General features: G+C 40.4%; 1 protein-coding gene across 1 annotated transcript in view; it reads right to left on the bottom strand.

Moving 5' to 3' along the window:
- LOC126470068 (endoribonuclease Dcr-1-like) overlaps positions 1–14243 on the bottom strand; it is a 287625-nt gene that overhangs the window by 92320 nt on the left and 181062 nt on the right. The gene's annotated exons all lie outside the window — the stretch shown is intronic.

Below are 14243 nucleotides of genomic sequence, written 5' to 3'. Positions count from 1 at the left end.
TAACAATGTATTGCATAATGGCTTCCTTGTTAAAAGTCACACTCACTCACTCACTCCTCACCCTCTTTCAAAACTTTCTGTCTTGGAGAAGAAAGCATGACAGTAGATACTGAATACATTTATTTCTCTGTGGACAATGATGATAAGCCCAGCAGAATGGGGACAAACATCACAGCAGTGCAAACAGATGACAAAATAGTTTCCTTCCTTCCTTCCTTCCTTCCTTCCTGGAGCTAGCCCATGGCAGAAACTGCCAATACAGTTGCAGATCTACACAGCTTTTATCACCCTAGTAAATTTGTTTGATCACAACAAAAGTGTGAACAATCCTATGTAGGCTTCTCAACTAAGGACATCATTATCTATGTTTCATACGACAATGATATCAGCTCTGCACTCACTGGTCCCTACTTAGATAAAGTTTTAGTCAATACCCAGTCTTTGGGAGCTGAGCTAACTGGCACCAGAATTACAGTTCTGACAAACTCATGTAGATGTAGAAAACCTCTGCATTGACCAACAGCAGCCATCATGGTCCACTCATAGGTCAGTGTAACTTAAGTTCAACCATGTGTGAAAGCTTTGATCCTCATATGTTTCAGTACATCCTGTACTGTACATTATCAGCATTTCGCATCATCTATCATGTTTGATTCACTGGCAAGAGGCACTTGTTTCTAATGGCCCTGTTGTTCTAGTTCTCTCTCTCTCTCTCTCTCTCTCTCTCTCTCTCTCTCTCTCTCTCTCTCTCGCTCTCTCTCTTTACATGTACCACATGATGGTCCTCATTAGAGCAAGGACTGTATATATTGGCACAAGCGAGAACACCTTGTCACTAGCAATAGGGAAGCCAAATAAATTTATATTTTACCAACATACTAAATAATTATCAATGCACTTTCAAGTGGACACAAGCACATCAGTCCCTCACATGAAGCGGGCACTGAATGTTCCTACACAAAGTAGGGAAAATGAACTAAGAATTTTGACATGGATAGCTTAGTAAGAAATTTTTATCCAAGGATTCTGCTGTGAAAGACTTCATGCCCATAACCTAATAATACGGTCAAAGTATGGTACGGGATGTCAAACTGAGCAAAATTTTCCAGATAACCATAGGTCGGAAATGCACTGTTGCGGAGCTAAAGTGACAAAAAGACAGCCAATCAGCACCAGGTGAAGAGTGTGCTTTTAAACTAACTTATCCTAATCAGTACCCTCCATGCAAAGGGGTGCAGTTACTAATTAAATTAGCTGATGATAATGCTTTCAACTGAACAGTCAAAGCTAGGCACACTTTAAATTCCTACCCATGGCTGGTTACATTACAGCTTAATTTTCTGTGGTGTTTACAGGGTACAGCTTGGCTATTAAATCAACTGTACAGTAATGCTTCTAATTTGTGAAGATTACGAGTGTTACGGCAGGGCAACAACAATGCAGTAAGATAGTCAACATGTTCAATGGTAGTATAAATGACGTCTAAAGTTGAGATGTTTTAAATTTCCCTAATGTTAGACGTGTATAGCAGATCATTAAATGTCAACTAAGACAATGGTGAAAAAGAAAATAGAAATTAAATTTAAACATGCTTTTTTCTTAGATCACACAAGAAAATGATTGAAATTAATGGCTCCAACATCACTACAAAGTTGATATGGTTGAAGAAATTGTTGATGTTGTTTCTCAATGATATGGTGACCATCTCTTCACAGATGATTGATGTCTGGTAGATGTGGTCTCTCATTAAATCCTCACACAAAAAAGTCAAGTGGTGTTAAATCAGGCAACCTGACAGGCCACTCTCATTTCCCACTGCACCTGACTGACAATGGGAATGCTATGGAGCACCACACTACTGGAACAGTATCCTTCCGTGTACATGGAGAGGAATGTCTTCCAAAAATGTATGCAATCTTACTTGTAAAAATGGTAAATAATTTTTTTTGATTTAATTGAGGAGGTAGAATAAAAGATACAAACAAATTGTCACTGACAGTTCTTGCCCACACATTCACCGAAAACCTTTCCTGGTGACCATGTTTAAGAATGTAATGAGTACTTCCTGGCAGATTAAAACTGTGTGCCCGACCGAGACTCGAACTCAGGACCTTTGCCTTTCGCGGGCAAGTGCTCTACCACCTGAGCTACCGAAGCACGACTCACGCCCGGTCTCAAAGCTTTACTTCTGCCAGTATCTCGTCTCCTACCTTCCAAACTTTACAGAAGCTCTCCTGCGAACCTTGCAGAACTAGCACTCCTGAAAGAAAGGATATTGCGGAGACATGGCTTAGCCACAGCCTGGGGGATGTTTCCAGAATGAGATTTTCACTCTGCAGCGGAGTGTGTGTTGATATGAAACTTTCTGGCAGATTAAAACTGTCCGCTGCAGAGTGAAAATCTCATTCTGGAATGTAATGAGTAGTTTCATATGGCAATTAGTGATCATTTTGTATGTTAATTACTGCTTCCCTAGTAAAAATACCCCCATTCATAAATAAGATAAAGTAGAGAAAATTCACATTGTTGAGACATAAAGCACTACCTTAATTCCCAAACACAAAATTTGCTCACCTAGGATAATTTTCTACTTTCTACTTTAGTACGTGGTACAGATGTAAACCATTATCCCCCATTACACTTCAAACAAGCTGATGAGTGACAATGAGTTTTTGAGCTGTTGTTCTGATGCTGGTTGAAGGCATTGTTTTGAAACACTCTTCATCAAATTCCAAATTCTTCACTGTTCTTCACTGTCCCATTTTAGCCGTTTTGAGTGCAAACATGCCTGTTTCTCTCAAGTGATTCTCCACAGCCAAGATGTTGAGTACTGGTAGCCTTCTGTTTAAGAAGTGTTCAGTAGTATACAGTCTACTTGTACCTACAACACTTTATCCCATTGCTCCATAAGGAACGTGAATGTTGGCTAATTCACTGATTGTGTAATTTTTCATTGTGATACCAGTGCAGTATAGCCCACGGCAACAAGTGCAGTGCAGCACAACAACAACAGGAGTGGGCAAAAGCAGACAGGTACACATACCTAAACAGGCTCACTTACAGGACAAATTTCCACATGCTTGTTGCTGACTGGATGTCAATTTATGGCCATAGCTATACAATTGGTGCAGTCCCGACCTATAGTTATTTGGAGAATTTTCCTTGATTCAATGTCCCCTACATCACTCTGATCTTATTATCAGGTTTTTTTTTTTCTCCAGGCTGTATGTTCACCCACACTTGCACCATCACACTATAACTTGTTGAATCACAGAGGTCAACACAAATATTCAAGAAATATCCAAGGAATAAATTTTGATGGACATTTCATGGACAAGGGTAGTGCATACTCTTAGTCACTACATATCAAATGCCTGAAAATTTATGTGCAGTTAAAAAATTTGGATTCTTAATCACTGTACAGTTTAGTATGATATTAGATGTAATAATATGGATGATCAGTGACATGAATTCACTGATTAAGGTTGGCAATCATTCAAAGCTCATATCAACAGTGCCTTGTCTTTTCCATATCCAATACAAACTGTATATTGTCAAGGATGATGAGATGTGAAATTAGTTCACAAAGCCCATATCCTCGAACAGGTGGACTTCTTTAGGGAGCCTCTTGGGGTCTTGCTGTAGTGTGGTGGCATTAAGACCAAGATCAATATACAGGCAGTAATCAATACTCATTTCTTTCCTAAGTGTTTCAAATTATTTGACAGGCTAAGTGAATTGAATTTATTTATTTTTTCTTCTCTGAAACATACACTTCTCCAGCTGCAACCAGCAAAGGAACTAAAAAGGTCACATCTTTTGGTCTTCATCAGCACTAACATCTGAAATTCTGTGTGGCCAGCACACCTACCATGTTCCATCGTTTTCTTGAATACCTGGCATTGGTGTGCGTGAGCCACTAGGAAGGCATTAATGTCACAGGGGCAACCAGGATGGAATATATGCAAAATTTGGACACTGACTTCACAGAACCTTCTATTAAGTACATCATTTTTATTCTGAGCAAGGAAGGCATACAACAAATCCAACAATATCTTGCTGCAATAAGGCATCTACCAAGATCTTTACATTCATCATCAAATGGTAAGATGGAGATGACGACAGGTGATGCAAGGATCCACAAGTGTGTCCAGGTTTACACCATTTGTGAGTACATGAAGGACACCCACCCGGCTAACCGCATGGTCTAACGCGCTGCTTCCCGAGCGGGAAGGCATGCTCGTCCCCCGCATGAATCCGCCTGGTGAATTAATGTCTAGGTCCGGTGTGCTGGCCAGCTTGTGGATGGTTTTTAAGATGGTTTTCCATCTGCCTCAGCGAATGTGGGCTGGTTCCCCTTATTCCACCTCAGTTACACAATGTTGACAATTACTGCACAAAAACTGTCTCCACGTATGTGTACACCATAATTACTCTACCATGGAAACATTTCGGGTACACTTATCTGGTATGAGATGTTCCTGGGGGGGGGGGGGGGGGGGAGGGGGGGAGGAGTGAGGGGGGGGGGGGTAGGACCACTGGGGGCCAAACTGCATAATAACCCTAGGTTCAGTGTGGGGTGGCAGTGGGGTGGGTGGACTGCTCTGGCCTATTATGGGATTGTGAACCACTGAGGGCTCCGGCAGGACGAAGCCTCTCTGTCGTTTCTAGGTCCCCGGTTCAATACACACAACACACTCATGCAGGGCATTGCCTATGACAGACTTGTCATGCCTCGGCACACCATCCTCCAATCAGTCTGGCCACTACCTCCCACAGCTCTAGTAAACATGATACAATCACAGTATGTGCCCACATACTTGAACACACATCAAGGTAGATAGCTACCACCGTCATGGTCTAGAGCAGCAGACACCCTATGTTTGCTATCTCGAGCGAGGGTGGCCAACACGGGTGAGGGTGGCCAACACTATTGCCAACTAAATCAGTTGTGCCCACAGGGATAACTGAGCAGCTGCCAAGATGGTTGCAGATACCTTGGGAATGTCCCCTCTGTCAATACTGCAATCACCACTGTCCAATGCCTTCAAGACTGTACCATTCCTCATCACCCTTTGACTGTAGGAGACAGAGTCTCCTCATTGGAACCCAACACATGTGGACCCCATCTCTATGTATGTTACATGTAATCACTCCCACACACCTCATAAGACTTGGCCCTGGCCATCTTCTGAACCATTCCCACATTTCTGACACTGTACCTTCTGGATATTGGCAAGTGGATACAGACACACCTAGATTTGGTGAGCAGCTGTGTGTTTTCTGTGGAGGGTGGAACCACCTTTCCCATTCCTGTAGAAGCCAGCACGAATCTGGCACTTCTAATCACATGTGCCCTCTTTAGAGATGAAAAATGCATGCTAGTCTCACTCTGAGGATGGATCTCAAGACCAACTAGAGATGGGGTACACATGCCAATAAGGGGGACATCACCATCATCATGACTAGTGAGCTCCACACAGACAGCATACCAGAGCAGAGAGGCATCATATTAATAGATACTGTGACCACCAGAGCAGGTTAAATTAGTGACACTGTGAACAGTGTTTCTCACTTGTAAATATGCCATTATACTTTTTACATACTGTACAGACTATAATGAGCTTCTGTTGTGTTTATAAATAAGATATGGAAAGTTCTGGCAGACTAAATAATAGAAGTGTGCGCGCACCTCCACGCATGCGTGCGCGCCCCCACACACACACGTAGGCAAATGGAAAGGGAGTGTGAGTGCAAGCAGTGATGGTTGCAGGACATCTATTCTCATAAGCCTCCTGGCTTCTATCTCTGCTAACCCCAAGCACCCCTTCCTCAGTTTTGTTGACCCATTCCAATCTACTCCCTGATGTCACTGTCATGGTGTGGTGTACAAACTAACAGGCTCCATTGTCCATGTGTCGAGTTCCTATCCTATGCACCAGCTCTCTCTCCCTTCCACAGCCATATCTCCCACACCTGCTGCCTCCGTCTGAGCCATCAGCCATCCCTTCCCCAAATATCCCTCTTGTTCCCTTGCTCTCTTTCTCTATTCACCCACTTTGCCCAACAAACACAGCCCCTCTTCCCAGTCTACCTGCCGAACTGCAGCCCCAGCATTGTGTTTTCAACTGGCACTCTGTGTGTGTGTGTGTGTGTGTGTGTGTGTGTGTGTGTGTGTGTTATCATTTCACAATGACATAATATACACAGACACATATTCATAATATGTGTCTGTGTTTGCATCTGGCAAACATCTTAGGTAAAGCTGTGCCCCAACATTAACTCTTTTCTCTTCCTTTGGCTTTATTTATCCATGACTTTGGTAAGACTTGAGGGTCTCTCTAGTTATCTCAGGGTAACATTAAGCCTCACTGAGAATATGGAAGAGTCAGCATCTGATCTGTTAGGCAAAAACATGGTTGTAAATCTTATGGTATCATACCCTTACTTTCCCTGGTCTGCCTGCTGGGAAGATGTATTTAACCTGGATGACAGATTCTGTATCCACTGTTCATTCTAATTTTGAGGATACTTGGAAGTTTATTGTTGGTTGGTTCGTGGTAGGGCACCAGACAGTGAGGTTATCAGTCCCACCAGTTTAGGGAAGGATGGGGAAGGAAGTTGGCCGTGCCCTTGCAATGGAACCATCCTGGTATATACCTGAAGTGATTTAGGGATGTCCTGGAAAACCTAAATCAAGATGACTGGATGTGGGTTTGAACTGTCACCCTCCCGAATACGAGTCCAGTGTGCTAACTACTGCACCACCTCGCTTGGTGAAGCTTTTGAAGTTGAAGAAGAGATATGCAGCTGTATATCTCCTCTGATGTCATCAATTATTGTCTTTTTTAAGAGGCAACGTAGATCTTTGGAATAGTCTTTTAATACCTAGGGGGTTAAGATTGTAAAAATAGGATGCTACAAGGCCTTAAATACTTTCTTTGAGTCAGAATACAGTCTAAATAGCACACTCTTGATTTCCTGAATCTTCATCTCCTTGACAGCAGCCATAATACATGTTCAGATTAAAACTAAGTATCTATATAACGCAACAGATGTATTCTGGGGAAGAGGAGCACATCATATTGAACACATGCACAAATGAATTGCATATCCCACACAAAGCTTGACATTTATATACCATAGTGGTATGTTTCTCAGTGGCTCAGACGTCTGTTGCACATATAGATACTTAGTTTTCATCTGAACATGTATTATGGCTTCTATTGAGGAAATGAAGATTCAGGAAATCAAGAGTGTACTATGTAGACTGTATTCTGACTCAAAGAAAGAGTCAGTACCGCGGCCAGTCTTAGTATTTTTATCTGTCATTTTTCACTTTTTTCACATTTGACAATGTTTGTTAATGTGAAAAATGCCAATATGCAACATGGTTTGGAGCCACATTAAGCTGAAGGTGACTCTTAACTGGCTAGATAAGTCAGTTCAAAGGCTGGAGGAAGGCAACAGCTTCCCACCTGTAATAGGGACATGCTTTGTGGTGTTCAAATTAGCCTTCAGGTTGATGGCAGCTTTCCCTTTTAAGTGGTATGTTCAAGCTACTGGCACATGAATATTTTATGAGTTAGGCACATGTTGGATGACTTTCAAGCAAATGAACCAACTGCTGTATTTTCTGGTGACTAGTACATTGGGGGTGAATTTTAAGTCAGTTTTCATCTCAAGCTTATCATTCACTATTTTCATGAAATTCCTAATTTCAGTTATATGACCACTTTCTGTTGCATTCTGTCTGGGTCAAAGTATACCTGTAGGTGAAAACCACTTAACTGTAATTAAATGGCAAGTTTAATTTTGTATTTACAATATTGAAAAGTGACTTTGCAGTAATGAGCTTAACTACGTGCTCTTCTCTCACAGATTCAACCAGTGATGCAAAAGTTACACGGTCCTTGGCCCACAGGTTGGTTTGAATACCACAGCATCTCACTAGATGTGGTCTCGTTGAATGTAATAAACTCTTGCCTTCCTCCAGCCTATGAACAAACTAATTCAGCAAGTTCTAAGTGCACCTACAGTGTAATGTGGACTCTGAACAAGAGTGCACTTACACAAATCTGAAATCTCTACGTCAATTTTTGTGTTCCTGCAAGTACTTTTAATGTTTTACTGATGAATAAAAATGAGAATTATTCAAAATATTACCTTTTAATGATGAACAATAAAAAGAAGAAAATGTTTAGAAAGCTTTGAAATGTGGCTTTGGAGAAGATTGGTTGAGGTGAAGTGGACTGACGGACTTAAGACTGAAGAAATAATGAAGAAAATAGGGGAGGAAAGAAATTTATTTTAAGTGATAGGATACAGGAAAAAAATCTTGGCTGGGACATACACAGCATAGGAATTTCCTGCAACAAAGAACTGTAGGTTGAAAGATGGAAAAGTGGAAGAAATGAGAGGAATAGGTAGAAAGAGGATGAACATACAAATATATGAAGGACGATGCTCAGAACAGGACATGGTGGATAGCCTCCATTTGAAAACAGTAAAAAGACAGATACAATAAAGAAGAAACACACTGTGCACCACAAGACATGGTCTGATAAATACTAGCCAGCCAAGGTATTTTTGTTTATTGGGAGTAAATATCACTGAATTAACTACCTGAATTCATTTTTCAAAAAGGTTCCATAGGAATCTCATCCACCCATGGTTGCATATGCTTCTTGAACTTCTTGGTTCATACTAACAATAAACAGCAACTGACGTACACAAAGAACAACTTCAGGCAAATAGATACTAAGAGCAGTAATGTTGTTTGGAGAAGGAATGAAAGAAAAAGAAAACGTGATCTCGGCTGACTATTCCTAATTTTGTAGTAAAGGAGGCTCTTGAGCAGGTACATGCATTTAGTATTAGTCACCATTGTTGTTGTTTTTTAATGTCTTGAAATCACCTCCCCCCCTCCCTTTTTCAGTCAGAAAGTGAGTAAGCATTGATTTTTCTATTGATAATTTCATGAAATTTGTTTGTGCAGGTTTAATGATTTGTTATTGTTTGCATGTTTCATCTCCTAATGGCAATTCTCCCACGTAATCCACTACCTGAATTTGACACACATTACTCACAAGCATTATCATTTAAATGTGTCAAGTCTGCTTCCAACTCTAGTAGCACTTATTTCACAGATACTTTATGGAGTTCAGCACACCACAGACAACAATAATTCCTACATTTAAGGCTGTTTCATTTATTGTAACATGTCCTTTATTGCTGCAGTGTCATCTTGTAACATAAACTAGTTTGATTGAACTAGTCCATGCAGCAACTGTCACAGGCATGATGATGTAAATGCATCACTTCTTAATCCACCCATAACCTTGCAGTAGATGAGAAAATGAGTCATTAAACAGTATTTTTATTTTAAAGTGGATTTCAATGCCTTACACTACACAAAATGTGCAAACCATTGTTGCACAACAGGTCATTGCCTCACTGTCAATGATATAAGCCTTCCATAAAGTGCCTTTGCTTCTTTGTGTAGCATTCTGGCATTTGGCACTTGTCAATTCTTCCTTCAGACTATGAGCACCGTTGTGTAATCAACTTTCAAAATCTTCACAATATTTTTTTAACCTCCTCATACATTTATTTATTTCATTTCAAATGCCCTTGTACAGCCATAACACAACCTTGGAATTAGTGAAACTACAATCATATTGAATACATTATGCATTTTGAGCCTTGGGTGCTCGTCTTCAGGTGCTTTATCAATCTACAACATGATTTGAAAATAGGTTATTACTGGTCCTGTTAAGAGTACACATGTATACTACAAAGTGACACACTGCGACTACAGTTTTTACAAAAGTAGGTCAATAATTAAAAACTACTTATTGTTTCCAGTAGAGGGTTACATATTTTTGGGTACAGTATGTGTAGTCATCTTTATACACATATAAGCACTTTCCCTCCCACAATATATTCGTAAACAAAATTCAAACACGCCAAAGAATATCCAAATGTACAGATGTTACATTTCCACATACACATGGATGTAGGTAGTTTTAAGATGATATATAGATGTTACATTATTATTGATAAACTGGGGTCACATCCAAAACAAATTATTTCTGCTTATATCAGGTGAGACCTTACATTGTAAAATGGTTGGAACTATTAAATTCTTACTTTTTTAGGAAAAAATAAACTTTTGAAGTCATTGAAAAAACTGTCACTGTTGAACTCAGTTTGTTCATGTAACATGTTTCCAGAAAATTTTGCTGTGTGTAACAGATCTTGTGAGCAAGTGACAGCCAAATTTGCTGTTTGTGGAGAAAGATATTTTTATACCGGTGTTTTTAAATCAGCAACCTCTGGTGATGCCGCACCTGAATAGGGAATGTGCTTGAAGATTAGTGTTGTGTTAGAAGTTTCTTCTTTAGTGTTTCTATTGCTGATGTTGGTCTGTATTTTGTTGGACACTGCCAATTGATTTTACTATGTACCCCTTATTCATTAAAATTTTTTTTATGGTATACACTTCTTCACAAGCATGCATTACCGTCTAAGGCTTCACAGAAAATTTCTAACCTATTTAGAAACACTGGAACAAAAGTATCTTTCTCCACAAACAAAAAACTTATCCGTCACTTGCCTCACAAAGTATATCTACATCTTTATGATTACTCTGCAACTCGTAATTAAGTGCCTGGCAGTGGATGCACTTAACCATCTTCAAGCTATTTCTCTAATGTTTCAATCTCGAATGGCACGCACGAGAAACGAGCACGTAAATCTGTCTCTGTGACCTTTGATTTCTCTTATTTTATCATGATGATCATTTCTACATGTAGGTGGGTACCAACAGAATATTTTTGCAATCAAAGGACAAAGTTAGTGATTGAAATTTCATGAGAAGATCCTGAAAAAACACCTTCACTTTAAGGATTGTCACCCCAATTCACATATCACGTCCATGGCACTCTCCCCAACTATTGACTATACAAAATGAGCTGCCCTTCTCTGAACTTTTTCAGTGTCCTCTCTCAATCCCATCTGATGCAGATCCCACGTCGCACAGCAATACTCCAGAAGAGGGCGAACAAGTGTGGTGTAAGCAGTCTCTTTGGTAGACCTGCTGCACTCTCTAAGTATTCTGCCAATAAATCACAGTCTTAGGTTTGCTTTATTCGTAACATTATACCGGGTGATTTTTTTCACCATGTAAAAGCTCTAGGGAGTGATTGATGATAGGATACAGAACAAAAAAAGGCCTAATGAACTTACGTCAGGAAATGCACGTTTTCCATGCTAGAGACCATTTATTCAGTCATGCATTGTTACAGAGACTGTGGTCTAATAAGCACTGTACCTCGCAGCCACAGTTACAGTATGTGATGAAAATGGTTTCCATGTGTCTCAATGCACGTGTGTATGCGCCATAGCACATTCTGTCTCACATGTTCACATCAGCCAGGCTGCATCTGAACAGTGTCAAAGGCAGCATGAATATGCTGCTCCAGTGTCTCCGCATCTGGAATGTGCTCTGCATACACGATACTTTTGAGGTGGCCCCATAATCAGAAATCGCACAGGTTGAGATCCGGTGAACAAGCAGGCCACGTCAACTGGACTCCCTCTTTCTATCCATAGACCAGAAAAGACACGACTGAGATGTGTCCAGATATTAGTAGTGAAGTGGGCTGGAGCACCATCATGTAGCAGCCACATTACCCTTCGAATTATCAATGGCACTTCCTGCAGCAGGGGAGGCAAAGTCACCAACAAGAAATGCCAATAGTTTGCCAGGTCTGTTAGGCGACATGGAAGGAAGACTGGTCCCAAAATACGGTTGCCACTTATTCCTCCAAACACTTTCCAGCTGCACCAATGCTGATGATTCACTGTCCCGTACCATGGGGGTTCTGCATACTATCCCACACATTACTGTTATGAATGTTGAAGACACCACTCTGCGTAGAGGTGGCCTCATCTGTGAATAGGATGGGTGACACAAATCCTGGATTCGTGGTTGCGTGGTGAAGAAACCAGAGACACAACTGCTCCCAATGTGGAAAGTCAGTTGTTAGTAAGCCCTGCACATGCTGTCAGTTACAAGGATAGTAACACTTGTCATGGAGAATGTTCCACCCGGTCATCTGGCTTACCATATACTGGCAGGCCAACTGCCTGGTACTGACATGGTAGTCGTCTTCCACAGTGTCACTCACATTTTTCTCAAAGTCTAGTGTCCGAACATTTTGGGTAGTTCTTCATGATTTCCTGCTTCCTGAAACGACCCTGTCTCAGACAAACAGTAAAATACTGTTGCAAACACTGAATGCTGTGGTGGTTGTCAAAAGGGATAGGTCTCCTGATACAACCTTGCTGGCTGCCACCTGTTGTCATTTGCCTTTCTGTAAGTAAACACCATGTTGGCAAGCTCTCAATTTGAATACAGAACCATTGTGTACAAAGCTGTATCACATCTACTACAAGTAGAGTCAGCAAGAGAAGTGAATCGGACACAATATTATCAATTACTATGGCAGGACAGGGTGCAAGGGCATGATGTATGAGGAATAGTACCACCCTCCAGGAGGAAACCGTGCATACTGTAAATGTGGCTGCATGCTACAGAGTGTATTAGACCGCAGCCTCTGTAATGAAGCATGATTGAATAAATGGTCCCTACCATGGAAACCATGCATTTCCAGACATAAGTTCATTAGACCTTTTTTGTTCCATATCCTCTCATTGATCAATCCCTAGAGTTTGCACAGAGTAGAAAAAAATCACCCTGTATATGTGATTTTTCCAATTTCACTTATTCATAATTGTAATCTGTAAGTACTTGGTTGAATTTACAGGCTTTAGGTTTTTGTGATTTATCATGTAACTGAAAGTTAGTGAATTTCTTTCAGTAATCGTATGGGTGACTTCACACTTTTTATTATTTAAAGGCCAATCACCACTTTGTGCACCATACAGATACCTTGTCTAAATCTTTTTTCCAATTGGTTTTGATCATCTGATGACTTTACGAGATAGTAAATCACAGTAGCATCTGCAAAAAATCTAAGATGGCTGCTTAGAGAGTCTCCTATATCATTTATGTAGATCTGGAACAGCAGAAGGCCTTAATGCCTCCTTAAGAAATGCCAGATATTATTTCTGTTTTACTCAATGATTTTCTGTCAATTGTTACGAACTTTCAGGCAGGAACTCACAAATGCAGTCACACAACTGAGGCAATACTAAATAGGCAAGCAATTTTATTAGGAGACACTTGTGAGGAACAGTATCAAAAGCCTTCTGGCAAGCTAAAAATATGGAATCAATTTGACATCCCCGTTCAATAGCACTCATTACTTCATGAGAATAAAGAGGTAACTGCATCTCATAAGTATGATATCTTCCGAGTACGGCTGATTATTTGGCAATAAATCATTTCCATCGAGTTAATTCATAATGGTTAAACACAGTATATGTTCCAAGAGCGTACTGCAAATTGACGTTAGTGATTTGGGTCTGTAATTCAGCGGATTACTCCTATTTCCTTTCTTGGGTATTTGGTGTGACTTGTGCGACTTTCCAGAATTTAGGTAAAGAACTTACGATTAGCAAGCAGTTGTATATAATTGATAAGCACGGAGCTATTGTATCAGCATACTCTGAAAATAACCTGACTGGTATAAAATCTGGACCAGAGACCCTACCTTTATTTAGTGATTTATGCTGCTTTGCTACACCGAGAATATCTAATCTTAAGCTACTCATGTTGGCAGTTATGCTAGATTCGAATTCTGGAATAGTTTGTCTTCTCTGGTGAAGGAGTTTCAGAAAAACAGTGTTTAGTAACTCTGCCTTAGTGGCACTGTTATCAGTGACATTAGCATTTTATCATGCAGTGAAGTACTGATTGCACCTTGCCACTGGTAAACTTTACATACGATGAGAATCTCTATGTTTTTTCAGCCATATTTCAAGACAGAGTTTCATTGTGGAAACTATTATAAGCATCTTGAATTGAAATTCATGTAGGCCTACACAAGGTATAAAACGGCAGTTCACTGGTGGAGCTGTCATTTGTACCCAGGTGATTCATGTGAAAAAAAAATTCCATTGTGCTTATGGCCACATGGCAGGAATTAACAAGACTTTGAACATGAAATAGTAGTTGAAGCTATACACATGGGACATTCCATTTTGGAATTTGTTAGGGAATTCAACATTCGGAGATTCACAGTGTCAAGAGTGTGCTGAGAATACCACATTTT

The sequence above is a fragment of the Schistocerca serialis genome, chromosome 3 (assembly GCF_023864345.2).
Source record: "Schistocerca serialis cubense isolate TAMUIC-IGC-003099 chromosome 3, iqSchSeri2.2, whole genome shotgun sequence".
Classification (NCBI taxonomy): domain Eukaryota; kingdom Metazoa; phylum Arthropoda; class Insecta; order Orthoptera; family Acrididae; genus Schistocerca; species Schistocerca serialis.
The sequence above is the reverse complement of the archived record's forward strand: the minus strand, read 5'-3'. Positions and strand labels throughout refer to the sequence as shown.